The 26,656-nt window shown below is 44.8% G+C and overlaps 8 non-coding genes across 8 annotated transcripts; all 8 read right to left on the reverse strand.

The window, feature by feature from the left end:
- Window positions 1–5,617: 5,617 nt before the first annotated feature.
- On the reverse strand, window positions 5,618–5,689 carry trnaq-uug (transfer RNA glutamine (anticodon UUG)). Its single transcript has one exon. It is a non-coding gene; the product is annotated as a tRNA-Gln (tRNA).
- A 124-nt stretch (window positions 5,690–5,813) lies between these two features.
- Window positions 5,814–5,886, reverse strand: trnaf-gaa (transfer RNA phenylalanine (anticodon GAA)). The gene has a single exon. It is a non-coding gene; the product is annotated as a tRNA-Phe (tRNA).
- Window positions 5,887–6,648: 762 nt separating this feature from the next.
- On the reverse strand, window positions 6,649–6,720 carry trnap-agg (transfer RNA proline (anticodon AGG)). Its single transcript has one exon. It is a non-coding gene; the product is annotated as a tRNA-Pro (tRNA).
- A 4,220-nt stretch (window positions 6,721–10,940) lies between these two features.
- Window positions 10,941–11,012, reverse strand: trnaq-uug (transfer RNA glutamine (anticodon UUG)). The gene has a single exon. It is a non-coding gene; the product is annotated as a tRNA-Gln (tRNA).
- A 1,931-nt stretch (window positions 11,013–12,943) lies between these two features.
- On the reverse strand, window positions 12,944–13,015 carry trnaq-uug (transfer RNA glutamine (anticodon UUG)). The gene has a single exon. It is a non-coding gene; the product is annotated as a tRNA-Gln (tRNA).
- A 236-nt stretch (window positions 13,016–13,251) lies between these two features.
- Window positions 13,252–13,325, reverse strand: trnai-aau (transfer RNA isoleucine (anticodon AAU)). Its single transcript has one exon. It is a non-coding gene; the product is annotated as a tRNA-Ile (tRNA).
- Window positions 13,326–13,413: 88 nt separating this feature from the next.
- On the reverse strand, window positions 13,414–13,485 carry trnap-agg (transfer RNA proline (anticodon AGG)). The gene has a single exon. It is a non-coding gene; the product is annotated as a tRNA-Pro (tRNA).
- Window positions 13,486–21,737: 8,252 nt separating this feature from the next.
- Window positions 21,738–21,809, reverse strand: trnaq-cug (transfer RNA glutamine (anticodon CUG)). Its single transcript has one exon. It is a non-coding gene; the product is annotated as a tRNA-Gln (tRNA).
- Window positions 21,810–26,656: the final 4,847 nt, after the last annotated feature.

The raw sequence follows: 26,656 nt of genomic DNA on the forward strand, positions 1-26,656 counted from the left end.
ACCCGGGATATAAATATCCTGGTTGCCCTAATCAGGCTGAAGAGATTAAAAGCAAAGCCTAATAATGGGCTCGTAATCGCAAAGCCTAATAATCCTTTTTTGTGGTCATTGGAAATCACGCTGCAGGACCTGCACACGAATAATGAGAAGCTTACTTACAGGAGCCTGGTCTGCAACACTGGACCCAGTTGATGTTGCAGGAGCAGAGGCAGCACTTGGCTGGACAGAAGGCTGTGGAGGAGACTGCAGAGGAGGCTGAGCAGGGCGCAGAGGAGGAGACTGCAGAGGGGCTGGGCAGGGCGCAGAGGAGGAGACTGCAGAGGACAGTAGCACGAGCCGGGGCAGGAGCAGGGCCTCTCGAGCCTGCAGTGGCTGGAGCGTAAAAAAACACAACAAAATTATCTTATTGTTTTAGACTTTCACTGCATGACTTTCTCAGCTCTGCTGGACAGCTACTGCGATTACAAGGTTTACTGCAAAGCATGTATGATTAGTAAAGAGATGACATGATGATGAAAACATGGAAGGAAGCAATGAAAATCATCCTGTTTTTCATCCAAGCACCATTAGAAGAAATACAAGAAGAAAAAAAGATGGGATCAGCCAAGTGTGAAGCGAAGCAGACCAAACACTACAACAGCCACTTATTCCAAGGGGAGGGGGGGAAGTGTGAGATGACAAGAATGAGCTTTAGTCAGTGATTACGATAAAAAATGAAATAAAACCTTTTACATACACCTTTAAATGATCTTTTTTCCTTTGAGGATGTTCACTCAAAGAGTGAATGTAGATTGACACCTGAGAAGTGCCATTCCTCTGTGTTGTGAAATAAAATAATATGTCATTTAAAAAATACTGTTTTGTTTTATTTGTAATTGTTTGTAAAATATTGTTCAAGATTTACATACCTTGAGGAAGTTGTTCCTCAGTTTGCGAGGCTACAGTTGCCATCTCCAGGTCATCTTCCTCCTCAAAAAAATCCGTAGCACAGAGTCTGTAAAATAACATGAAACACTAAGCACATGTCACCAACACACTTGTATGCGTTAAGTGATACTCACCACATGTAAAGAGCTGTCTCCGGGCTGCGGACTCAGACGCAGGATGTACACGTGGTCCTGCAGCTGTTGAACACGTATTTTCGTTAGACATATATACTGCATAATATATACTGTAATGATTTTAAAGATTGCAAATCACTTACAGGGTTTGGCTGGAGCCAAAATCTTTTGTGCCAGCTGTGAAGCAAATAAATGCTTCCCCTGCGCCAACAGGGCCTTCACATTGGTCGCCAGCAGTGGCCTGTTCTTAGTGGCAGTAGGTGGAGGAGGAAGAGACACAGTGGCAGTGGGCACAGCAGCAGTGAGGACAGATGCAGTGGGCACAGTGGTGGTGGGCACGTGGGCTGGAGCCTCCCTCTTCAGCACGTATGCTTTGAAAAGGGCCATATTGGTGTTAGGCCTGGCCTTTGCCTTCTTCAGGTAGGTGATGAGAGCCTGGGCCTCCTTGCTTGGGTCCTCATACACCTCCTTCATTGACCTACCCTTAAAATCCCCAAACTCTACCATCAGACATCCAGAGTCTCCTGTCCTCTGGGCCTCCTGCAGCATGGCCTGTTTTATATGATACACCTCCACAGCCTCGCCTACCTCCCTGATCTGCGAGGTGTATCTGAGGAACAGGTGTTTGTTGTCAGACAGCGGGTTGTCCCTCTCCTCCTCCCCCAAAATGCTGCTGACCAGATAGCAGGCATACCCCAGTGAGTTCTCCAGCAGCCACAGGAACCTCTGACCCTGGTGTTTCCCAAACTGGATCTTGCAGTGAGCCAGAACCAGGAACTGGTCTCCAGGATTCCCTCCATTCTGCCTCACAAAGGCAGTGGCCTCAGCCAGGACCTCCTCCTTACACCTGGCCCTCCCTGCCAACACGATCTTCCTCCTATTGGCCTCCTCAGTTGGCCCCATAAGGAGTCGACCCTCAGAGGTTCTTCGTAAAACCGGGTATGCATACATAATCTGAAAGGACACAGGCATAAACAGAACGTTACATAGCTGTCATATTCCAACTGAAAGTATTTTACTACAGCATTTCTTTTTTATGTAATTAATTATTATATTATTATAATAATTAATGATTATTATTATTATGAGCATAAGCATTATTGTTTTTTATACAACTGTGAATCACTTTGAATTGCCTTGTGTACAAATTGTAAATAGTGTGATGAACTTATTAATAAGAAAATAAATAACACTTCTTGGTACAATCTTGCTGGTATCATGCCATGCTTAAATCGTTTTGTTTTGTTTAGCTTTTGTGGCAGAGATTACTAAGAAACACCAAATATAACATAAAGGCGTTTATGACAATTCATAATAATATGATCATCAAACAGATCTAAAACTTAAAATGGTATATCAAATCGTTTTGGTATATCTTTTATAACATAGTTGAGAATCATTTGTTGAAACAAAAAAACACTTGTTTTTGCCTATTCATGTCTTTTTAAATATGTATAACATAGTATTTAAAAAGATAACATAAATATGTATACTGGTGTATAACATAGTATAGTATAACATATATGAATTAAACTTTTTTTTTAAAGGTTTTAGTAAAAATCTTCTTGTGCTCAAAATAATGTAATGAATGACACAAAAAAATACTAAATTAACAACAACAAAAAAATGGTTTAACGAGGATATAGCTTAATTAGCGGTCGGCTAATTATCTTGACAGTAGTGGCATGTTTTTTACTGTATATCATGGTAAAGTTGCAGGTTCACATGTACAGAAGAAAACGTGTGCTATTACACGCTAGCTAGCTTTATTGGCATGTTTAATTGTCTAAAAACAAACACTGTTTTTTAATAAATAATGATCGATTATACAGTTGTGAAGAATAGACTTACCTGTTGCAAAGATGACGATAATTACTACTGATGACGACTACTTCCTGCTCAGCTACTGTTCGGACGCTCTCGCTTACTGCTCCGCGCTTTGCTCTATCGCTTTTATATTTCTATATTTTATCTCCTTTTATCACCTAATTTTAACTTCAGCAAATCAGCACGGTGCTCAAACGCTTGGATTACTACAAAAAAAAGCAGAATTATTTTATTCGACCAGCCTCCCACTGAAAGCTTACATTCCGGGGAAGAGAAAACACAACTGCCTACATTCATAAGGATAAGAAAATGCCTCCTCTGGAATCTACTTGCTGCTCCAACTGCCACAGACTTTTACAAAGGATTGCAATTCTTGAAAAAAAGTTAATTGCGGGACCACCAAACCAGACGGAACACACAACAGAGCTTCGTCATGGACGTCCTCAGCATACAGCCGGTGAGTCCCATGAATCTAGTGCTTCTCGACAGGCCATACTGAGTGTAGAGAAACAAGCCGATCGTTTTACTAATCGATGGCACAAACAGGGTGCGAGACCCAAAGGCACTCGAGACATCAGATTGTCACGAGCATCACATATTACTGCAGTAGCATCCTCTACCCCAGATACGGCTCTGACAAGGACTGCAAACACTGGTCTCCTACCACCGCCTATACATCTTGAGAACAGATTTGAAGTATTAATGAATGAGGAATCCCCAAATTTGATGAATGTGATCGCACACAGACAGAATCAGCCAGTAGCTAACACTGATGCTAACTGGGGCTCAAGGTCGAGCAGACAGCGGCACTCAGCTCACAGTGCAGCCGAGCCCAGGACTCTGATAGTGGGCGACTCCGTAATCAGAAACATTAATAGCAGGGATACAACAATGTGCTGCCTTCCACAAGCAACAACTTCTGATGTAAACAGGGAACTTCAGAACATTCTGATGAAACATAAGACTGCAAATCGACTCATCATTCATGTGGGGAAGAATGATATTCATAAAGAGCAGTCGGAACTTCTTAAAAAGGATTTCAATGAACTTTTTGAAACACTTAAAAGACTGAAAGTTCAAACATTCATCAGTGGACCACTCCCAGCAAGAGGAACAAACAGGTTTTCATGGTTGCTTGGGCTTAATACATGGCTGAAAAAACCTGCAATATAAAAGTAGTGAACTGTATTGACAACTTCAATCTTTTCTGGAGTCAGAGGCAACTGTTTCAACAGGATGGCCACCACCCAAACAAACTTGGTTCAAGAGTGCTAAAGGACAATATCTACTTCTCCCTCCGTCATCCTTCTGCAATGTGTGCCAATCCACTCAACCTGAATGGCACACACACACCTGGATACAGTATGAATGACCACAGGATTTCACTTCAGCACCTGAATGGACATGGGGTTGACACATCACACAAGGACAGTGATAACACCACTCAGCCACAACAACCTCTGCTCACGGACACAATCTCAGCTGAGCCCTGCCCACAGAGCTCACCACAGACAGACTGTGACATACCAGCACTGCTCCAAGATACAGCACCCATAGACGACTTTCTGGAAAACAGCCAGGGAAACCAGGACAGCATATTACAGCCTCCAATAACACCAGAGCAAAAATCCCTCTCACCGGAAACATTATCACTCTCTCCAGCATCTCCACTTCTGTGCTTCTCAGAGAAAATGGAACAACTGGTGCATGCTGGAACTAGACTATCCCACTCTTTTGCTGCGAGCCCCCAGATACCAACCAAAAAAACGCCAGGCCCCACAACCACCAAAGCCTGCGGGCCCAGCTCGCCCTCCCCCTCCTCCTGTGAGAGCTCTTCGGCCTCAAATGGTAAATTAGCTCAAATGGTAGAGCGCTTGCTTAGCATGCGAGAGGTAGCGGGATTGATGGCTGCATTCTCCAGGGCTGTCCATCCTTTTTACGCCCCCCCTTCATGGGGCACTACCTAGATGAGCTCTTGCGGCTCAGTGCTGCCGAAAAAGTTTTTTTGAACGAGGTACTTCACACATTCCTGGAAAAGCAGGTCCCACAGAGATTTGAACTCGGATCGCTGGATTCAGAGCCAAGAGTGCTAACCATTACACCATGGAACCTTGGCGTGTGTCAACTTTTCCCATGAGCAGCAGAGATTTAAGTCATTGAGTCCAGAAGCACGATAGCAAGGAGAAAATGAAGCCTTTGCTTTATAAGCCCATGTTTCCCCGATTCCGACTCGGTTTGAGAGTTCCAATTTCACCGCCACGTCAGCAGTTGCGCATCACCTCTGTTTTTTCCCTCCCTTCCACAAAGAACCTAAAAAGGTTCCACCGAGATTTGAACTCGGATCGCTGGAGTCAAAGCGCAATTTTTTGATTAAATCTACAATTAAAAGGTAGCCAGTGCAAAGTTGCCAGCACAGAGGAAATGCGGCCTGTTTTTTTGTGGTCATTGGAAATCACGCTGCAGCACCTGCACACGTGCTAGGGATCGCGCCTCGTCTTTGTCTTTGAGAGCGATGGACACCTTCTCTCCATCATTGAGGGGAATTAGCTCAAATGGTAGAGCGCTCGCTTAGCATGCGAGAGGTAGCGGGATTGATGCCTGCATTCTCCAGTGCTGTCCATCCTTTTTACGCCCCCCTTCAAGGGGCACTACCTAGATGAGCTCTTGCGGCTCAGTGCTGCCGAAAATGTTTTTTCGAACGAGGTACTGCACACATTCCTGGCAAATGCAGGTCCCACCGAGATTTGAACTCGGATCGCTGGATTCAAAGCCCAGAGTGCTAACCATTACACCATGGAACAAACACAACCTGATAGCTGGCTGTCTGAAAGGCAGATAGCGATGAGGCTAGGTGGAATCAGGTAGATAAGAGCTGGCGTTTGGTCAATAGACCGCCTCGACTAAGAGAGGCGGACGTGGTTCTTCTGCCGAAACCCGTGATTGAACCAGGGACCTTTAGATCTTCAGTCTAACGCTCTCCCAACTGAGCTATTTCGGCCAAGTACTTGTGCGTCTTTGTCTTTGAGAGCGATGGACACCTCTTCTCCATCATCGAGGGGAATTAGCTCAAATGGTAGAGCGCTCGCTTAGCATGCGATAGGTAGCGGGATCGATGCCTGCATTCTCCAGTGCTGTCCATCCTTTTTACGCCACCCTACAAGGGGCACTACCTAGATGAGCTCTTGCGGCTCAGTGCTGCCGAAAAAGTTTTTTCGAACGAGGTACTGCACACATTCCTGGCAAAAGCAGGTCCCACCGAGATTTGAACTCGGATCGCTGGATTCAGAGCCCAGAGTGCAAACCATTACACCGTGGAACCTTGGCGTGTGTCAACTTTTCCCATGAGCAGCAGAGATTTAAGTCATTGAGTCCAAAAGCACAATAGCAAGGAGCAAATGAAGCCTTTGCTCTTTAAGCCCATGTTTCCCCCAGTTCCGACTCTGTTTGAGAGTGCCAATTTCACTGCCACGTCAGCAGTTGCGCATCACCTCTGTTTTTTCCCACCCTTCCGCAAAGAACCTGAAAAGGTTCTACCGAGATTGGAACTTGGATCGCTGGATTCAAAGCCCAAAGTGCTAACCATTACACCGTGGAACCAACACTTCCTGATAGCTGGCTGTCTGAGAGGCAGATAGCGATGAGGCTAGGTGGAATCAGGTAGACTAAAAGAGGCGGACGTGGTTCCTCTGCCGAAACCCGGGATATAAATATCCTGGTTGCCCTAATCAGGCTGAAGAGATTAAAAGCAAAGCCTAATAATGGGCTCGTCCGGGATTTGAACCCGGGACCTCTCGCACCCTAAGCGAGAATCATACCCCTAGACCAACGAGCCGAAACATTCATCCTCCTTGCTGCTGCCGGGCCGGAAACATTTCAGCTTCCATGGCTTAAAGCGCAATTTTTTGATTAAATCTACAATTAAAAGGTAGCCGGTGCAAAGTTTCCAGCACAGAGGAAATGCGGCCTCTTTTTTTGTGGTCATTGGAAATCACGCTGCAGGACCTGCACACGAATAATGAGAAGCTTACTTACAGGAGCCTGGTCTGCCACACTGGACCCAGTTGATGTTGCAGGAGCAGAGGCAGCACTTGGCTGGACAGAAGGCTGTGGAGGAGACTGCAGAGGAGGCTGAGCAGGGCGCAGAGGAGGAGACTGCAGAGGAGGCTGGGCAGGGCGCAGAGGAGGAGACTGCAGAGGAGGCTGGGCAGGGCGCAGAGGAGGAGACTGCAGAGGAGGCTGGGCAGGGCGCAGAGGAGGAGACTGCAGAGGAGGCTGGGCAGGGCGCTGCAGTCCTGTGGGTGGCTGTAGTGAGGATGGTCCTGGTGCAGAGGGACAGGGGTTGAAGACCTTGCTGGAAAGATGGGAGTTGCTCTTTCCAGTGGACAGGAAGCTCTGCAGGCGACTGGTACACCTGGCCAGGGGTCCACAATGCTGGAGGAGCAGGATAAGGGGCAGGAGCAGGGGCAGTAGCACGAGCCGGGGCAGGAGCAGGGCCTCTCGAGCCTGCAGTGGCTGGAGAAAAAAGAAAAAACTTACCCAATTACAGGGTTTGGCTGGAGACAAAATCTTTTGTGCCAGCTGTGAAGCAAATAAATGCTTCCCCCGCGCCAACAGGGCCTTCACATTGATCGCCAGCAGTGGCCTGTTCTTAGTGGCAGTAGGTGGAGGAGGAACAGACACAGTGGCAGTGGGCACAGCAGCAGTGAGGACAGATGCAACGGGCACAGTGGTGGTGGGCACGTGGGCTAGAGCCTGCCTCTTCAGCACGTATGCTTTGAAAAGGGCCATATTGGTGTTAGGCCTGGCCTTTGCCTTCTTCAGGTAGGTGATGAGAGCCTGGGCCTCCTTGCTTGGGTCCTCATACACCTCCTTCATTGACCTACCCTTAAAATCCCCAAACTCCACCATCGGACATCCAGAGTCTCCTGTCCTCTGGGCCTCCTGCAGCATGACCTGTTTTTTTCTGATACACCTCTACAGCCTCGCCTACCTCCCTGATCTGCGAGGTGTATCTGAGGAACAGGTTTTTGTTGTCCGACAGCGGGTTGTCCCTCTCCTCCTCCCCCAAAACGCTGCTGACCAGATAGCAGGCATACCCCAATGAGTTCTCCAGCAGCCACAGGAACCTCTGAGCCTGGTGTTTCCCAAACTGGATCTTGCAGTGAGCCAGAACCAGGAACTGGTCTCCAGGATTCCCTCCATTCTGCCTCAAAAAGGCAGTGGCCTCAGCCAGGACCTCCTCCTTACACCTGGCCCTCCCTGCCAACACGATCTTCCTCCTATTGGCCTCCTCAGTTGGCCCCATAAGGAGTCGACCCTCAGAGGTTCTTCGTAAAACCGGGTATGCATACATAATCTGAAAGGACACAGGCATAAACAGAATGTTACATAGCTGTCATATTCCAACTGAAAGTATTTTGCTACAGCATTTGTTTTTTATGTAATTAATTATTATAATATTATAATAATTAATGATTATTATTATTATTATTATGAGCATAAGCATTATTGTTTTTTATACAACTGTGAATCACTTTGAATTGCCTTGTGTACAAATTGTAAATAGTGTGATGAACTTATTAATAAGAAAATAAATAACACTTCTTGGTACAATCTTGCTGGTATCATGCCATGCTTAAATCGTTTTGTTTTGTTTAGCTTTTGTGGCAGAGATTACTAAGAAACACCAAATATTACATAAAGGCGTTTATGACAATTCATAATAATATGATCATCAAACAGATCTAAAACTTAAAATGGTATATCAAATCGTTTTGGTATATCTTTTATAACATAGTTGAGAATCATTTGTTGAAACAAAAAAACACTTGTTTTTGCCTATTCATGTCTTTTTAACCCTTCGGAGTCTTGGGCTATTTTGGACGTTTTTGAGTACTTTTATTTTTTTTAAATTTTGCAACATAAACAAATGTTTACCATACCAATGTTTGGTATAATTTTTTTCAGCACAACATCACCTATATGACCAGAGAATTAGTTGTTCACTTTGATGTACTGTATCAACATACTGGACCCAAAATCGCACAAAAAACACAAAATCCGAATAGAAAAATTATAGCTTTTCTACTACAAAAAACACAAACATGCTCAATGAAGCATTTTAAAAGGTTTAAAATGTAAACACAAGTTGTAAATGTCAACATATATAAGTACAATTCAGATATAATCAACCTATATACAAAAAAAATATGATTTACAAAAAAAAGCGGGTGTAGCCATAGGCTTTTTTTCTTTCTTATTAGCTCAGCCACTTTTTAAAAAAATGTTGTGCACACAATTATTCAGAGAGCTATATTTAAGGCCTTGCATTCCCAGAGTATGAGGGTTCGCAAATAGTGCAAAAACAACATAAAAAAAATGTAAAATTGAGATAAAATTAAACTAAATGCAGCAAAAAGCAGGTGTGGCAATAGGCGTTTTTTCTTTTCTTTTTTGCTTAGAAACTCTACAAAACACTTCATGTACAATTACACAGATATCTACATTACAGGGCTTTCATTCCTTGAGTAAGAGGGGTTCCTCAATAGTGCAAATATACCATACAAAAGGTAAAATGAACACAAAATCAAATTATACATACAACTATTTACAACAAATATCAGGTGTTTTTTTATTTTTTATCTGTGCCTCTCCTCAAAACAGTTTATCTAAATCTACTCCTACACTACTCCTAAACTACTCCTAAACTACTCCTAAACTACTCCTAAACTACCTAAACTATCTACACTACTCCTAAACTATCTACACTACTCCTAAACTATCTACACTACTCCTAAACTATCTACACTACTCCTAAACTACTCTCAAAATCTACTCAAACTCTTCCAAAAACTAGCAATAATCTCTCTCTATATATATAACGTATATATGTCTCTCTTTGTCAACTCCGTAAATCCTCTGCCTTTCAATTTTGCTTCTTAGCTCAGTTGGCTCCTCCTCCATTCCCTAAAATGTGCAGCCTGAATAGCAGAGTCAGCAGATTCACACATTTTTCTCCGTTTTGTTTTATGACAAAAACCGACAAAGTTATTAGAATAAATGCAACGCCTGTCGCATCACATCTGGCGTTCTTTTACGAACGCGTCAGTATTTTTTTATATAAAGTTTAAATATTTCCGTTTTTACTTGGTCTATCAACACAAAACAAAAAGTAAAATAGAATTTAAAGCCAGCACTTTCGACAGAAGTGGACGGCAGCGCTCAACGTGACTTTGTTTTTATGCTTCGACGTCTTAAACTGGTCATGTAACTTGATCACGCCGGCGTGATCGGCGACCCCGAAGAGTTAAATATGTATAACATAGTATTTAAAAAGATAACATAAATATGTATACTGGTGTATAACATAGTATAGTATAACATATATGAATTAAACTTTTTTTTTTAAAGGTTTTAGTAAAAATCTTCTTGTGCTCAAAATAATGTAATGAATGACAAAAATGAGGATGGAGGAATCGAATGAAAGCTTTTTTATACATTGGAATACTTGATCACTCGAGCGTCACTTCATAGCGTCATCAGCAGCGCTCAAAGTATCTGCCCTCATGTTGTTGCAGTTTGTTTATTTAAGAAATTCATAATAAATAATAATAAAGCAAGATACCCTGTTGAAATATGTGTAATGTGTGGTTTATATAAACTGCAAAGGTAAAGTATACTTTAAAACAGATTGTGACCGATGTGAAGGGGGAGGAGAATGTATACGTGCGTCACGTTTAGTCAATAAAACACTTCCGCATAGGATACACCTGTGTATCCTCGCTCATGACTCCTCTGAAAGCCTCCTCACTCCTCGATCCTCGCCTCCTCGCGGTGCAATTAGAGAATTGAGATGTCCTTCAAGATGGCTGAGCTCGATCGGTTTCCGGGTCATAGGATGGAGGACAGAGGAACGAGGAGACGAGGAGGGATATTGAGAAGCACCCTATGTTTCCCCAATTCCGACTCGGTTTGAGAGTGCCAATTTCACCGCCACGTCAGCAGTTGCGCATCACCTCTGTTCTTTCCCTCCCTTCCGCGAAGAACCTAAAAAGGTTCTACCGAGATTTGAACTCGGATCGCTGGATTCAAAGCCCAGAGTGCTAACCATTACACCATGGAACCAACACACCCTCCCAGCTGTCTGTCTGAGAGGCAGATAGCGATGAGGCTAGGTGGAATCAGGTAGCCTAAAGGAGGCGGTCGTGGTTCCTCTGCCGAAACCCAAGATTGAACCAGTGTAGGGTCTGGACCAATCAGACACACACTAATTATTCATATTCACTATATTTAATGAATATAAAGGTCTATGAAACTCTCCCCCAAAACTAACCTCACAAATGAAGTTACTTTGTCAGCCGGGTGTCCGGTTACAGAACACTTTAAGACTGATAACAGACTTTACGACCTCAAAGGAATGTGGCCACATGCGCCACATGCTTAAGAGAGAGAGACCATCTTTAATTAAATAAACTTTGCGGTGTTACTCTGATCTATGAAGGAACATGCCTCACAGAAACTGTGATGATTTACTGTCTCGTGTACTATTAGGTATACCAACATGGTATGTTTGATTGGGGTGTATGTGGTTGAACAACCACCCAACGGTCAATATAACCTCACCTGTATCATGCTTCCTAGCAAATTAATCCTCATTTAATGACACACACTTTGATGTACATCACCTTCTCTTAGAATGCAATGTGAATTTGTTATGTCTATTTGAGCTTGAATGAACAGTCTAAGCATGCTGGGGACAAAGACCATAAATCAACTAAGAGCCGCTTCCCCTCTCGGACATGTCACCTTACTCATAGGTCCATTCAAACCTTAGGGGTTGGTTCTTTCTCAAGGTATATCAGAGGCAGGCAACAGTGACCGCCCTCTCTTAGTTTTTTCATCCAGCCGCAACACTGTTCTGGTGAGACTGGGGAGCCCCCTCCCCCTCCACGGGGGCCCCAAGGGCCCAGCAGGCCTCGATTCCAACCAGAGGTGGGCTCGGGCAGGAGAGAGAAGACTCTCTCACAAAGAACCAAGGACAATCTTAGGAGTTTTGGAACAAAGACTCCAACCAACAACGACTCCAATCACCCATCCTTTTGACTTCCTCACTTCCAATCATGCGTTCCTGGAGAAAGAGAACGCTCAACCAACTTCCACTTGACGCTGCCGGAACCATCAACGACTTCAATTTTCAACAACTTCAAGAATTGTTCCCATTACAAATGCAAGTATTCAATTCAATGAAATGTGAAAATGAAATTCTGATGGTTCTTCTCATAGACCCTCTTCCGGTTTCCAATTTCATCCTATCACTAACCTATTTATGTATTCATGTGTGTATGTTGTTTAGTTTATTTATATTCATATAAATATCTATATTTTGTTAATAAAACTTGTACATAATATGAATTTGGTTCTGTTTTGTTTGCAATACAAGTCACTTTACGATCACGGTTTTTGCTACTGGCTCAAAGTACTGTACAGACGAAGAAATAATTATTCTTCGGTGGCCATGGAAGATACCCTTTATTAGAATAAATTAATAATCAAAATAGTTCGTTGGAAGAACTGATTAATTGATTGTAATATTAATTCAGCCACATCAAGTTAATCCAATTAACTGACCCAAATATTTATAATTAATAATAACAAGATATTATTGATTATTAATATTTCCAAAAAGCTGAGTTCCTTACACCAGGGACCTTTAGATATTCAGTCTAACACTCTAACACTATTTCGGCCAGGTACCTGTGCTGTTTAGCCTGGCAAATGAAGGTCCCACCGAGATTTGAATTCGGATCACTGGATTCAGAGCCCAGAGTGCTAACCCTTACACCATGGAACCTCGGCGTGTGTCAACTTTTCCCATGTGGTGCAGAGATTTAAGTCATTCAGTCCAGAAGCGCGATAGTAAAGAGCAAAAGAAGCCTTTGCTTTTTAAGCCCATGTTTCCCCAATTCCGACTCGGTTTGAGAGTGCCAATTTCACCGCCACGTCAGCAGTTGCGCATCCCCTCTGTTTTTCCCCTCCCTTCCGCAAAGATCCTAATAAGGTTCCACCGAGATTTTAACTCGGATCGCTGGATTCAAAGCCCAGAGTGCTAACCATTACACCATGGAACCAAAACACCCTGCTAACTGGCTGTCTGAGAGGTGGAATCAGGTAGACTAAAAGAGGCGGAGGTTGTTCCTCTGTCGAAACCCGGGATTGAACTAGGGACCTTTAAATCTTCAGTCTAACGCTCCCCCAACTGAGCTATTTCGGCCAGGTACTTGTGTGGTTTAGCCAGCATGGATGTATGGGAGACCGCCCGTCATTTTCGAGAAGAGCAGAGCGAAGGTCACAGAGAGAAAATGAGTGGCCCGTACGGGGATCGAACTCGCGACCTTGGCGTTATTAGCACCACGCTCTAACCAACTGAGCTAACCGGCCTCTCTCTGGCACATTTTATCCCCAATTGCTCAGAGATATCCTGGTTGCCCTAATCAGGCTGAAGAGATTAACAGCAAAGCCTAATAATGGGCTCGTCCGGGATTTGAACCCGGGACCTCTCGCACCCTAAGCGAGAATCATACCCCTAGACCAACGAGCCGAAATATACATCCTCCCTGCTGCTGTCGGGCCGCAAACATTTCAGCTTCCATGGCTTAAAGCGCAATTTTTTGATTAAATCAACAATTAAAAGGTAGCCAGTGCAAAGTTTCCAGCACAGAGGAAATGGGGCCTCTTTTTTTGTGGTCATTGGAAATCACGCTGCAGGACCTGCACACGAATAATGAGAAGCTTACTTACAGGAGCCTGGTCTGCAACACTGGACCCAGTTGATGTTGCAGGAGCAGAGGCAGCACTTGGCTGGACAGAAGGCTGTGGAGGAGACTGCAGAGGAGGCTGAGCAGGGCGCAGAGGAGGAGACTGCAGAGGAGGCTGGGCAGGGCGCAGAGGAGGAGACTGCAGAGGAGGCTGGGCAGGGCGCAGAGGAGGAGACTGCAGAGGAGGCTGGGCAGGGTGCAGAGGAGGAGACTGCAGAGGAGGCTGGGCAGGGCGCTGCAGTCCTGTGGGTGGCTGTAGTGAGGATGGTCTTGGTGCAGAGGGACAGGGGTTGAAAGCCTTGCTGGAAAGATGGGAGTTGCTCTTTCCAGTGGACAGGAAGCTCTGCAGGCGACTGGGACACCTGGCCAGGGGTCCACAATGCTGGAGGAGCAGGATAAGGGGCAGGAGCAGGGGCAGTAGCACGAGCCGGGGTAGGAGCAGGGCCTCTCGAGCCTGCAGTGGCTGGAGAAAAAAGAAAAAACTTACCCACTTACAGGGTTTGGCTGGAGACAAAATCTTTTGTGCCAGCTGTGAAGCAAATAAATGCTTCCCCCGCGCCAACAGGGCCTTCACATTGGTTGCCAGCAGTGGGCTGTTCTTAGTGGCAGTAGGTGGAGGAGGAACAGACACAGTGGCAGTGGGCACAGCAGCAGTGAGGACAGATGCAGTGGGCACAGTGGCGGTGGGCACGTGGGCTGGAGCTTGCCTCTTCAGCACGTATGCTTTGAAAAGGGCCATATTGGTGTTAGGCCCGGCCTTTGCCTTCTTCAGGTAGGTGATGAGAGCCTGGGCCTCCTTGCTTGGGTCCTCATACACCTCCTTTATTGACCTACCCTTAAAATCCCCAAACTCCACCATCAGACACCAAGAGTCTCCTGTCCTGTGGGCATCCTGCAGCATGGCCTGTTTTTTTCTGATACACCTCTACAGCCTCGCCTACCTCCCTGATCTGCGAGGTGTATCTGAGGAACAGGTGTTTGTTGTCCGACAGCGGGTTGTCCCTCTCCTCCTCCCCCAAAATGCTGCTGACCAGATAGCAGGCATACCACAGTGAGTTCTTCAGCAGCCACAGGAACCTCTGACCCTGGTGTTTCCCAAACTGGATCTTGCAGTGAGCCAGAACCAGGAACTGGTCTCCAGGATTCCCTCCATTCTGCCTCACAAAGGCAGTGGCCTCAGCCAGGACCTCCTCTTTACACCTGGCCCTCCCTGCCAACACGATCTTCCTCCTATTGGCCTCCTCAGTTGGCCCCATAAGGAGTCGACCCTCAGAGGTTCTTTGTAAAACCGGGTATGCATACATAATCTGAAAGGACACAGGCATAAACAGAACGTTACATAGCTGTCATATTCCAACTGAAAGTATTTTACTACAGCATTTTTTTATGTAATTAATTATTATAATATTATAATAATTAATGATTATTATTATTATGAGCATAAGCATTATTGATTTTTATACAACTGTGAATCACTTTGAATTGCCTTGTGTACAAATTGTAAATAGTGTGATGAACTAATTAATAAGAAAATAAATAACACTTCTTGGTACAATCTTGCTGGTATCATGCCATGCTTAAATCGTTTTGTTTTGTTTAGCTTTTGTGGCAGAGATTACTAAGAAACACCAAATATAACATAAAGGCGTTTATGACAATTCATAATAATATGATCATCAAACAGATCTAAAACTTAAAATGGTATATTAAATCGTTTTGGTATATCTTTTATAACATAGTTGAGAATCATTTGTTGAAACAAAAAAACACTTGTTTTTGCCTATTCATGTCTTTTTAAATATGTATAACATAGTATTTAAAAAGATAACATAAATATGTATACTGGTGTATAACATAGTATAGTATAACATATATGAATTAAACTTTTTTTTTAAAGGTTTTAGTAAAAATCTTCTTGTGCTCAAAATAATGTAATGAATGACACAAAAAAATACTAAATTAACAACAACAAAAAAATGGTTTAAGGAGGATATAGCTTAATTAGCGGTCGGCTAATTATCTTGACAGTAGTGGCATGTTTTTTTATTATATCATGGTAAAGTTGCAGGTTCACATGTACAGAAGAAAACGTGTGCTATTACACGCTAGCTAGCTTTATTGGCATGTTTAATTGTCTAAAAACAAACACTGTTTATTAATAAATAATGATCGATTATACAGTCGTGAAGAATAGACTTACCTGTTGCAAAGATGACGATAATTACTACTGATGACGACTACTTCCTGCTCAGCTACTGTTCGGACGCTCTCGCTTACTGCTCCGCGCTTTGCTCTATCGCTTTTATATTTCTATAATTTATCTCCTTTTATCATCTAATTTTAACTTCAGCAAATCAGCACAGTGCTCAAACGCTTGGATTACTACAAAAAAAAGCAGAATTATTTTATTCGACCAGCCTCCCACTGAAAGCTTACATTCCGGGGAAGAGAAAACACAACTGCCTACATTCATAAGGATAAGAAAATGCCTCCTCTGGAATCTACTTGCTGCTCCAACTGCCACAGACTTTTACAAAGGATTGCAATTCTTGAAACAAAGTTAATTGCGGGACCACCAAACCAGACGGAACACACAACAGAGCTTCGTCATGGACGTCCTCAGCATACAGCCGGTGAGTCCCATGAATCTAGTGCTTCTCGACAGGCCATACTGAGTGTAGAGAAACAAGCCGATCGTTTTACTAATCGATGGCACAAACAGGGTGCGAGACCCAAAGGCACTCGAGACATCAGATTGTCACGAGCATCACATATTACTGCAGTAGCATCCTCTACCCCAGATACGGCTCTGACAAGGACTGCAAACACTGGTCTCCTACCACCGCCTATACATCTTGAGAACAGATTTGAAGTATTAATGAATGAGGAATCCCCAAATTTGATGAATGTGATCGCACACAGACAGAATCAGCCAGTAGCTAACACTGATGCTAACTGGGGCTCAAGGTCGAGCAGACAGCGGCACTCAGCTCACAGTGCAGCTGAGCCCAGGACTCTGATAGTGGGCGACTCCGTAATCAGAAACATTAATAGCAGGGATACAACAACGTGCTGCCTTCCACAAGCAACAACTTCTGATGTAAACAGGGAACTTCAGAACATTCTGATGAAACATAAGACTGCAAATCGACTCATCATTCATGTGGGGAAGAATGATATTCATAAAGAGCAGTCGGAACTTCTTAAAAAGGATTTCAATGAACTTTTTGAAACACTTAAAAGACTGAAAGTTCAAACATTCATCAGTGGACCACTCCCAGCAAGAGGAACAAACAGGTTTTCACGGTTGCTTGGGCTTAATACATGGCTGCAAAAAACCTGCAATATAAAAGGAGTGAACTTTATTGACAACTTCAATCTTTTCTGGAGTCAGAGGCAACTGTTTCAACAGGATGGCCACCACCCAAACAAACTTGGTTCAAGAGTGCTAAAGGACAATATCTACTTCTCCCTCCGTCATCCTTCTGCAATGTGTGCCAATCCACTCAACCTGAATGGCACACACACACCTGGATACAGTATGAATGACCACAGGATTTCATTTCAGCACCTGAATGGACATGCGGTTGACACATCACACAAGGACAGTGATAACACCACTCAGCCACAACAACCTCTGCTCACGGACACAATCTCAGCTGAGCCCTGCCCACAGAGCTCACCACAGACAGACTGTGACATACCAGCACTGCTCCAAGATACAGCACCCATAGACGACTTTCTGGAAAACAGCCAGGGAAACCAGGACAGCATATTACAGCCTCCAATAACACCAGAGCAAAAATCCCTCTCACCGGAAACATTACCACTCTCTCCAGCATCTCCACTTCTGTGCTTCTCAGAGAAAATGGAACAACTGGTGCATGCTGGAACTAGACTATCCCACTCTTTTGCTGCGAGCCCCCAGATACCAACCAAAAAACGCCAGGCCCCACAACCACCAAAGCCTGCGGGCCCAGCTCGCCCTCCCCCTCCTCCTGTGAGAGCTCTTCGGCCTCTGCCACAGCGCCAGGGCCCACACCCTCCTCCAGCGGCTCGAGGTGAACCAAAAACAACTGATACCAGCTCTCAGTGATATGTGTCGGGTCCCCGCTATGATAACAATAACTTTCTCAAATGTTTACAGAACAAGCGGGAACCCAGTGTGCCTGTATCTTTTTCTATTGCTGTTCGATTACATGATAGAAAGTCTAAGGCCTTCAAAAGCCGTACAGCAAACCAATCTAATCTGGTGCCTATTACACGACATACCAAGATTGCTGTGGGGACAAAAAGTAAGACTGTTAAGTTAGCACTTTTAAACATCCGCTCACTTAAAAATAAATCACTTTTAGTCAACGACTTAATAACCACATACAACCTGGATTTTATGTTGCTAAATGAAACTTGGCTAGAAGAAAGTTGCAGTGCAACAGTCCTCAATGAAACAGCCCCTCCTAACTTTACTTTTATGAGTGTCTGCAGAGCTGTCAGAAGAGGCGGAGGTTTAGCTGCTCTTTATAAAGATGTCTATCAATGTAAGCAAATATCATTTGGGAATTACCCGTCTTTCGAGTATCTGGGTATTGTGTTAAAAGGTGCTCCACGCAATTTACTTATCATTGTTTACAGGCCTCCAAAATACTCTCCAGCTTTTGCTGAGAACTGAACAGAACTGTTATCAACAATTTCCTCAGAGTTTGACTGCTTTGCCATTGCTGGAGATTTTAACATTCACATAGATAATGCAGAAAACAATATGGCAAAAGAAATCAAAACTGTTTTAAAAACTTTTGATCTGACTCAGCATGTACATGGACCCACACATAATCGTGGACACACTCTAGATTTACTTATCAATAAGGGTCTAAACATTTCATCAATTGTTATTAAGGATGTAGCACTGTCTGATCATTTTTGTATTTTCTTTGATATATTGATCTCTCCTGCCATTGAAGCTAGATCTGTGTCTGTCAAGAAGAGATGCTTAAATGAGAACACTAGTGTACTATTTATGAAGGCTATATCTTTAACACCAAGCATATCTGCTGACTCTGTTGATTTTCTCCTTGATTCTTTTAACTCAAAAGTTAAGAGTGTAATTGATGATATTGCTCCTGTGAAAGTCAGGAAGAAGAGTGGCAGACAAAAAGCACCTTGGAGAAACTCAACAGCAGTGCAAAATATGAAAAGACAATGCAGAAAAGCAGAGCGCATGTGGCGGAAGACAAAACTTGTAGTCCATTATAACATCTACAAAGACAGCATCCATGCTTTCAATAAGGAACTAAGCAAAGCTAGACAGACTTTTTTCTCGAATATTATAAACAGCAATATAAACAACACACGCACTCTTTTTGCTACTGTAGAGAGACTGACAACCCCCCCAAGCCAGATTCCCAGTGAAATGCTCTCAGTGAGAAAGTGCAGTGAGTTTACTTCTTTCTTCTCTGAGAAAATCAATAATATCAGAAAGGTGATCAGCTCATCCTTGAGTTGCGCTGGGGTCAGGCAGATCAGACAACAGCACGAGAAAGTAGCCACTATGTCTGATTTCGAAGAAATTGATGGCAAAATTTTGGAAGCAACTAAAAACATCAACCTGCGCCCTTGACGCACTTCCCACATCTTTTTTCAAAAATGTGTTACACAGCTTAGAAGCAGATCTCCTGGAAGTGGTAAATGCCTCACTTCTCTCTGGGAGTTTTCCGACCTCCCTGAAAACTGCTGTCGTCAAGCCCCTCCTGAAAAAGAGCAATCTGGATAAGACCATATTAAACAACTATAGACCGATATCAAATCTTCCTTTCATAGGCAAGATCATTGAAAAAGTTGTCTTCAATCAGCTGAAAAAATTCTTAAGCTCGAATGGATACTTTGACCATTTTCAATCTGGTTTCCGACCGCACCACAGTACAGATGCCGCGCTCATAAAGATAATAAATGATATTCGCTTAAATACTGATACAGGCAAATTATCAGTGCTGGTACTACTCGACCTCAGTGCTGCATTTGACACTGTCGATCACAAAATACTTCTTGACAGGCTGGAAAACTGGGTCGGGCTTTCTGGGATAGTCCTAAAATGGTTCAGGTCATACTTAGGAGGCAGAGGTTATTATGTGAGTATAGGAGACCATAAGTCTGAGTGGACATCCATGACATGCGGAGTCCCTCAAGGCTCAATTCTTGTGCCACTCCTATTGAACCTGTACATGCTCCCAATGAGCCAAATAATGAGAAAGAACCAAATGGCTTACCATAGCTATGCAGACGACACACAGCTCTACTTATCCCTATCGCCTAACGATTACAGCCCCATTGACTCCCTTTGCCAATGCATTGATGAAGTAAACAATTGGATGTGCCAAAACTTTCTTCAGTTAAACAAAGACAAAACTGAAGTCATTGCGTTTGGAAACAAAGATGAAGTTCTCAAGGTGAACGCATACCTTCAGTCTAGGGGTCAAACAACTAAAAATCAAGTCAGGAATCTGGGTGTGTCTCTAGAGTCAGACCTTAGTTTCAGTAGTCATGTCAAAGCAATAACTAAATCAGCATATTATCACCTGAAAAATATTGCAAGAATTAGATGCTTTGTTTCCAGTCAAGACTTAGAAAAACTTGTGCATGCTTTCATCACCAGTAGGGTGGATTATTGTAATGGACTTCTCACTGGCCTTCCCAAAAAGACCATAAGACAGTTGCAGCTCATACAGAACGCTGCTGCTAGGATTCTGAGCAGAACCAGAAAATATGAACACATCACACCAGTCCTCAGGTCTTTACACTGGCTGCCAGTTACATTTAGGATTGATTTTAAAGTATTATTACTGGTATATAAATCATTCAATGGCCTAAGACCTCAATACATTGCAGATATGCTCAGTGAATATAAACCCAACAGATCACTCAGATCATTAGGATCACATCGGCTAGAAATACCAAGGGTTCACTCTAAGCATGGCGAGTCTGCTTTTAGCTACTATGCCAGCCGCAGCTGGAACCAGCTTCCAGAAGAGATCAGATGTGCTCCTACAGTAGTCACATTCAAATCCAGACTCAAAACACATCTGTTTAACTGTGCATTTACTGAATGAGCACTGTGCCACTGTTCGTCCGACTGTTTGCACTGTATTTTATTTTATGTTTTAATTATTCTGATTTCATTTGATTATTTCTGTATTTTATCTTTTATTCCAAACTGTTTTAATTATTCTGATTTCTTTTGATTATTTTAATTTCTTCTATGTAAAGCACTTTGAATTACCATTGTGTATGAAATGTGCTATATAAATAAACTTGCCTTGCCTTGCCTTGCCTAATAATAGCGGTCGCCGATTGGTCAAAAGTAAGCCACAGGAGCAGAGCCAGGAGAGAAACGCGATTGGTCAAAAGTAAGCCACAGGAGAGAAAGGCGATTGGTCAAAAGTAAGCCACAGGAGAGAAACACGATTGGTCAAAAGTAAGCCACAGGAGAGAACGCGATTGGTCAAAAGTAAGCCACAGCAGAGAAACACGATTGGCTCACGTGGGCTTACTTTGGGCTTACTTTGGCTCAATCGGTAGGAAGCAGTAGGCGCAAGCGAGAGGTAGTGGGATCGATGCCTACATTCTCCAGTGCTGTCCATCCTTTTTACGCCCCCCTTCAAGGGGCACTACCTAGATGAGCTCTTGCGGCTCAGTGCTGCCGAAAATGTTTTTTCGAACGAGGTACTGCACACATTCCTGGCAAATGCAGGTCCCACCGAGATTTGAACTCGGATCTACAATTAAAAGGTAGCCAGTGATCGCGCCTCGTCTTTGTCTTTGAGAGCGATGGACACCTCCACTCCATCATCGAGGGGAATTAGCTCAAATGGTAGAGCGCTCGCTTAGCATGCAAGAGGTAGCGGGATCGATGCCTGCATTCTCCAGTGCTGTCCATCCTTTTTACGCCCCCCTTCAAGAGGCACTACCTAGATGAGCTCTTGCGGCTCAGTGCTGCCGAAAAAGTTTTTTCGAACGAGGTACTGCACACATTCCTGGCAAAAGCAGGTCCCACCGAGATTTGAACTCGGATCGCTGGATTCAGAGCCCAGAGTGCTAACCATTACACCATGGAACCTTGGCGTGTGTCAACTTTTCCCATGAGCAGCAGAGATTTAAGTCATTGAGTCCAGAAGCACGATAGCAAGGAGCAATTGAAGCCTTTGATTTTTAAGCCCATGTTTCCCCAATTCCGACTCTGTTTGAGATTGCCAATTTCACTGCCACGTCAGCAGTTGCGCATCACCTCTGCTTTTTCGCACCCTTCCGCAAAGAACCTAAAAAGGTTCTACCGAGATTGGAACTTGGATCGCTGGATTCAAAGCCCAAAGTGCTAACCATTACACCATGGAACCAACACTTCCTGATAGCTGGCTGTCTGAGAGGCAGATAGCGATGAGGCTAGGTGGAATCAGGTAGACTAAAAGAGGCGGACGTGGTTCCTCTGCCGAAACCCGGCATATAAATATCCTGGTTGCCCTAATCAGGCTGAAGAGATTAAAAGCAAAGCCTAATAATGGGCTCGTCCAGGATTTGAACCCGGGACCTCTCGCACCCTAAGCGAGAATCATACCCCTATACCAATGAGCCGAAACATACATCCTCCCTGCTGCTGCCGAGCCGCAAACATTCCAGCTTGCATGGCTTAAAGCGCATTTTTTTTATTAAATCTACAATTAAAAGGTAGCCAGTGCAAAGTTTCCAGCACAGAGGAAATGCGGCCTCTTTTGTTGTGGTCATTGGAAATCACGCTGCAGCACCTGCATACGAATAATGAGAAGCTTACTTACAGGAGCCTGGTCTGCAACACTGGACCCAGTTGATGTTGCAGGAGCAGAGGCAGCACTTGGCTGGACAGAAGGCTGTGGAGGAGACTGCAGAGGAGGCTGAACAGGGCACAGAGGAGGAGACTGCAGAGGAGGCTTGGCAGGGCGCAGAGGAGGAGACTGCAGAGGAGGCTGGGCAGGGCGCAGAGGAGGAGACTGCAGAGGAGGCTGGGCAGGGCGCAGAGGAGGAGACTGCAGAGGAGGCTGGGCAGGGCGCTGCAGTCCTGTGGGTGGCTGTAGTGAGGATGGTCCTGGTGCAGAGGGACAGGGGTTGAAGGCCTTGCTGGAAAGATGGGAGTTGCTCTTTCCAGTGGACAGGAAGCTCTGCAGGCGACTGGGACACCTGGCCAGGGGTCCACATTGCTGGAGGAGCAGGACAAGGGGCAGGAGCAGGGGCAGTAGCACGAGCCGGGGCAGGAGCAGGGCCTCTCGAGCCTGCAGTGGCTGGAGCGTAAAAAAACACAACAAAATTATCTTATTGTTTTAGACTTTCACTGCATGACTTTCTCAGCTCTGCTGGACAGCTACTGCGATTACAAGGTTTACTGCAAAGCATGTATGATTAGTTGAGAGATGACATGATGATTAAAAGATGGAAGGAAGCAGTGAAAATCATCCTTTTTTTCATCCAAGCACCATTAGAAGAAATACAAGAAGAAAAAAAGATGGGATCAGCCAAGTGTGAAGCGAAGCAGACCAAACACTACAACAGCCACTTATTCCAAGGGGAGTGGGGGAAGTGTGAGATGACAAGAATGAGCTTTAGTCAGTGATTACGATAAAAAAAAAAAAAAAACCTTTTACATACACCTTTAAATTATCTTTTTTCCTTTGAGGATGTTCACTTAAAGAGTGAATGTAGATTGACACCTGAGAAGTGCCATTCCTCTGTGTTGTGAAATAAAATAATATGTCATTTAAAAAATACTGTTTTGTTTTATTTGTAATTGTTTGTAAAATATTGTTTAAGATTTACATACCTTGAGGAAGTTGTTCCTCAGCTTGTGAGGCTACAGTTGCCATCTCCAGGTCATCTTCCTCCTCAAAAAAATCCGTAGCAGCAGAGTCTGTAAAATAATATAAAACACTAAGCACATGTCACCAACACACTTGTATGCGTTAAGTGATACTCACCCCATGTAAAGAGCTGTCTCCGGGCTGCGGACTCAGACGCAGGTGGTACACGTGGTCCTGCAGCTGTTGAACACGTATTTTCGTTAGACATATATACTGCATAATATATACTGTAATGATTTTAAAGCTTGCAAATCACTTACAGGGTTTGGCTGGAGACAAAATCTTTTGTGCCAGCTGTGAAGCAGATAAATGCTTCCCCCACGCCAACAGGGCCTTCACATTGGTCGCCAGCAGTGGCCTGTTCTTAGTGGCAGTAGGTGGAGGAGGAACAGACACAGTGGCAGTGGGCACAGCAGCAGTGAGGACAGATGCAGTGGGCACAGTGGTGGTGGGCACGTGGGCTGGAGCCTGCCTCTTCAGCACGTATGCTTTGAAAAGGGCCATATTGGTGTTAGGCCCGGCCTTTGCCTTCTTCAGGTAGGTGATGATAATAGCCTGGGCCTCCTTGCTTGGGTCCTCATACACCTCCTTCATTGACCTACCCTTAAAATCCCCAAACTCCACCATCAGACATCCAGAGTCTCCTGTCCTCTGGGCCTCCTGCAGCATGGCCTGTTTTATATGACACACCTCCACAGCCTCGCCTACCTCCCTGATCTTCGAGGTGTATCTGAGGAACAGGTGTTTGTTGTCAGACAGCGGGTTGTCCCTCTCCTCCTCCCCCAAAATGCTGCTGACCAGATAGCAGGCATACCCCAGTGAGTTCTCCAGCAGCCACAGGAACCTCTGACCCTGGTGTTTCCCAAACTGGATCTTGCAGTGAGCCAGAACCAGGAACTGGTCTCCAGGATTCCCTCCATTCTGCCTCACAAAGGCAGTGGCCTCAGCCAGGACCTCCTCCTTACACATGGTAAAGTTGCAGGTTCACATGTACAGAAGAAAACGTGTGCTATTACACGCTAGCTACCTTTATTGACATGTTTAATTGTCCAAAAACAAACACTGTTTATGAATGAATAATGATCGATTATACAGTCGTGAAGAATAGACTTACCTGTTGCAAAGATTGCAAAGATGACGATAATAATAGCGGTCGCCGATTGGTCAAAAGTAAGCCACAGGAGCAGAGCCAGGAGAGAAACGCGATTGGTCAAAAGTAAGCCACAGGAGAGAAAGGCGATTGGTCAAAAGTAAGCCACAGGAGAGAAACACGATTGGTCAAAAGTAAGCCACAGGAGAGAACGCGATTGGTCAAAAGTAACCCACAGCAGAGAAACGCGATTGGCTCACGTGGGCTTACTTTGGGCTTACTTTGGCTCAATCGGTAGGAAGCAGTAGGCGCAAGCGAGAGGTAGTGGGATCGATGCCTGCATTCTCCAGTGCTGTCCATCCTTTTTACGCCCCCCTTCAAGGGGCACTACCTAGATGAGCTCTTGCGGCTCAGTGCTGCCGAAAATGTTTTTTCGAACGAGGTACTGCACACATTCCTGGCAAATGCAGGTCCCACCGAGATTTGAACTCGGATCTACAATTAAAAGGTAGCCAGTGATCGCGCCTCGTCTTTGTCTTTGAGAGCGATGGACACCTCCTCTCCATCATCGAGGGGAATTAGCTCAAATGGTAGAGCGCTCGCTTAGCATGCGAGAGGTAGCGGGATCGATGCCTGCATTCTCCAGTGCTGTCCATCCTTTTTACGCCCCCCTTCAAGAGGCACTACCTAGATGAGCTCTTGCGGCTCAGTGCTGCCGAAAAAATTTTTTCGAACGAGGTACTGCACACATTCCTGGCAAAAGCAGGTCCCACCGAGATTTGAACTCGGATCGCTGGATTCAGAGCCAAGAGTGCAAACCATTACACCATGGAACCTTGGCGTGTGTCAACTTTTCCCATGAGCAGCAGAGATTTAAGTCATTGAGTCCAAAAGCACGATAGCAAGGAGCAAATGAAGCCTTTGCTTTTTAAGCCCATGTTTCCCCAATTCCGACTCTGTTTGAGATTGCCAATTTCACTGCCACGTCAGCAGTTGCGCATCACCTCTGCTTTTTCCCACCCTTCCGCAAAGAACCTAAAAAGGTTCTACCGAGATTGGAACTTGGATCGCTGGATTCAAAGCCCAAAGTGCTAACCATTACACCATGGAACCAACACTTCCTGATAGCTGGCTGTCTGAGAGGCAGATAGCGATGAGGCTAGGTGGAATCAGGTAGACTAAAAGAGGCGGACATGGTTCCTCTGCCGAAACCCGGGATATAAATATCCTGGTTGCCCTAATCAGGCTGAAGAGATTAAAAGCAAAGCCTAATAATGGGCTCGTCCGGGATTTGAACCCGGGACCTCTCGCAACCTAAGCGAGAATCATACCCCTATACCAATGAGCCGAAACATACATCCTCCCTGCTGCTGCCGAGCCGCAAACATTTCAGCTTGCATGGCTTAAAGCGCAATTTTTTTATTAAATCTACAATTAAAAGGTAGCCAGTGCAAAGTTTCCAGCACAGAGGAAATGCGGCCTCTTTTTTTTGTGGTCATTGGAAATCACGCTGCAGCACCTGCATACGAATAATGAGAAGCTTACTTACAGGAGCCTGGTCTGCAACACTGGACCCAGTTGATGTTGCAGGAGCAGAGGCAGCACTTGGCTGGACAGAAGGCTGTGGAGGAGACTGCAGAGGAGGCTGAACAGGGCGCAGAGGAGGAGACTGCAGAGGAGGCTTGGCAGGGCGCAGAGGAGGAGACTGCAGAGGAGGCTGGGCAGGGCGCAGAGGAGGAGACTGCAGAGGAGGCTGGGCAGGGCGCAGAGGAGGAGACTGCAGAGGAGGCTGGGCAGGGCGCTGCAGTCCTGTGGGTGGCTGTAGTGAGGATGGTCCTGGTGCAGAGGGACAGGGGTTGAAGGCCTTGCTGGAAAGATGGGAGTTACTCTTTCCAGTGGACAGGAAGCTCTGAAGGCGACTGGGACACCTGGCCAGGGGTCCACATTGCTGGAGGAGCAGGACAAGGGGCAGGAGCAGGGACAGTAGCACGA

The sequence above is a fragment of the Siphateles boraxobius genome, unplaced genomic scaffold (assembly GCF_051911475.1).
Source record: "Siphateles boraxobius isolate OS27281-9 unplaced genomic scaffold, OSU_SipBor_1 269, whole genome shotgun sequence".
Lineage (NCBI taxonomy): Eukaryota > Metazoa > Chordata > Actinopteri > Cypriniformes > Leuciscidae > Siphateles > Siphateles boraxobius.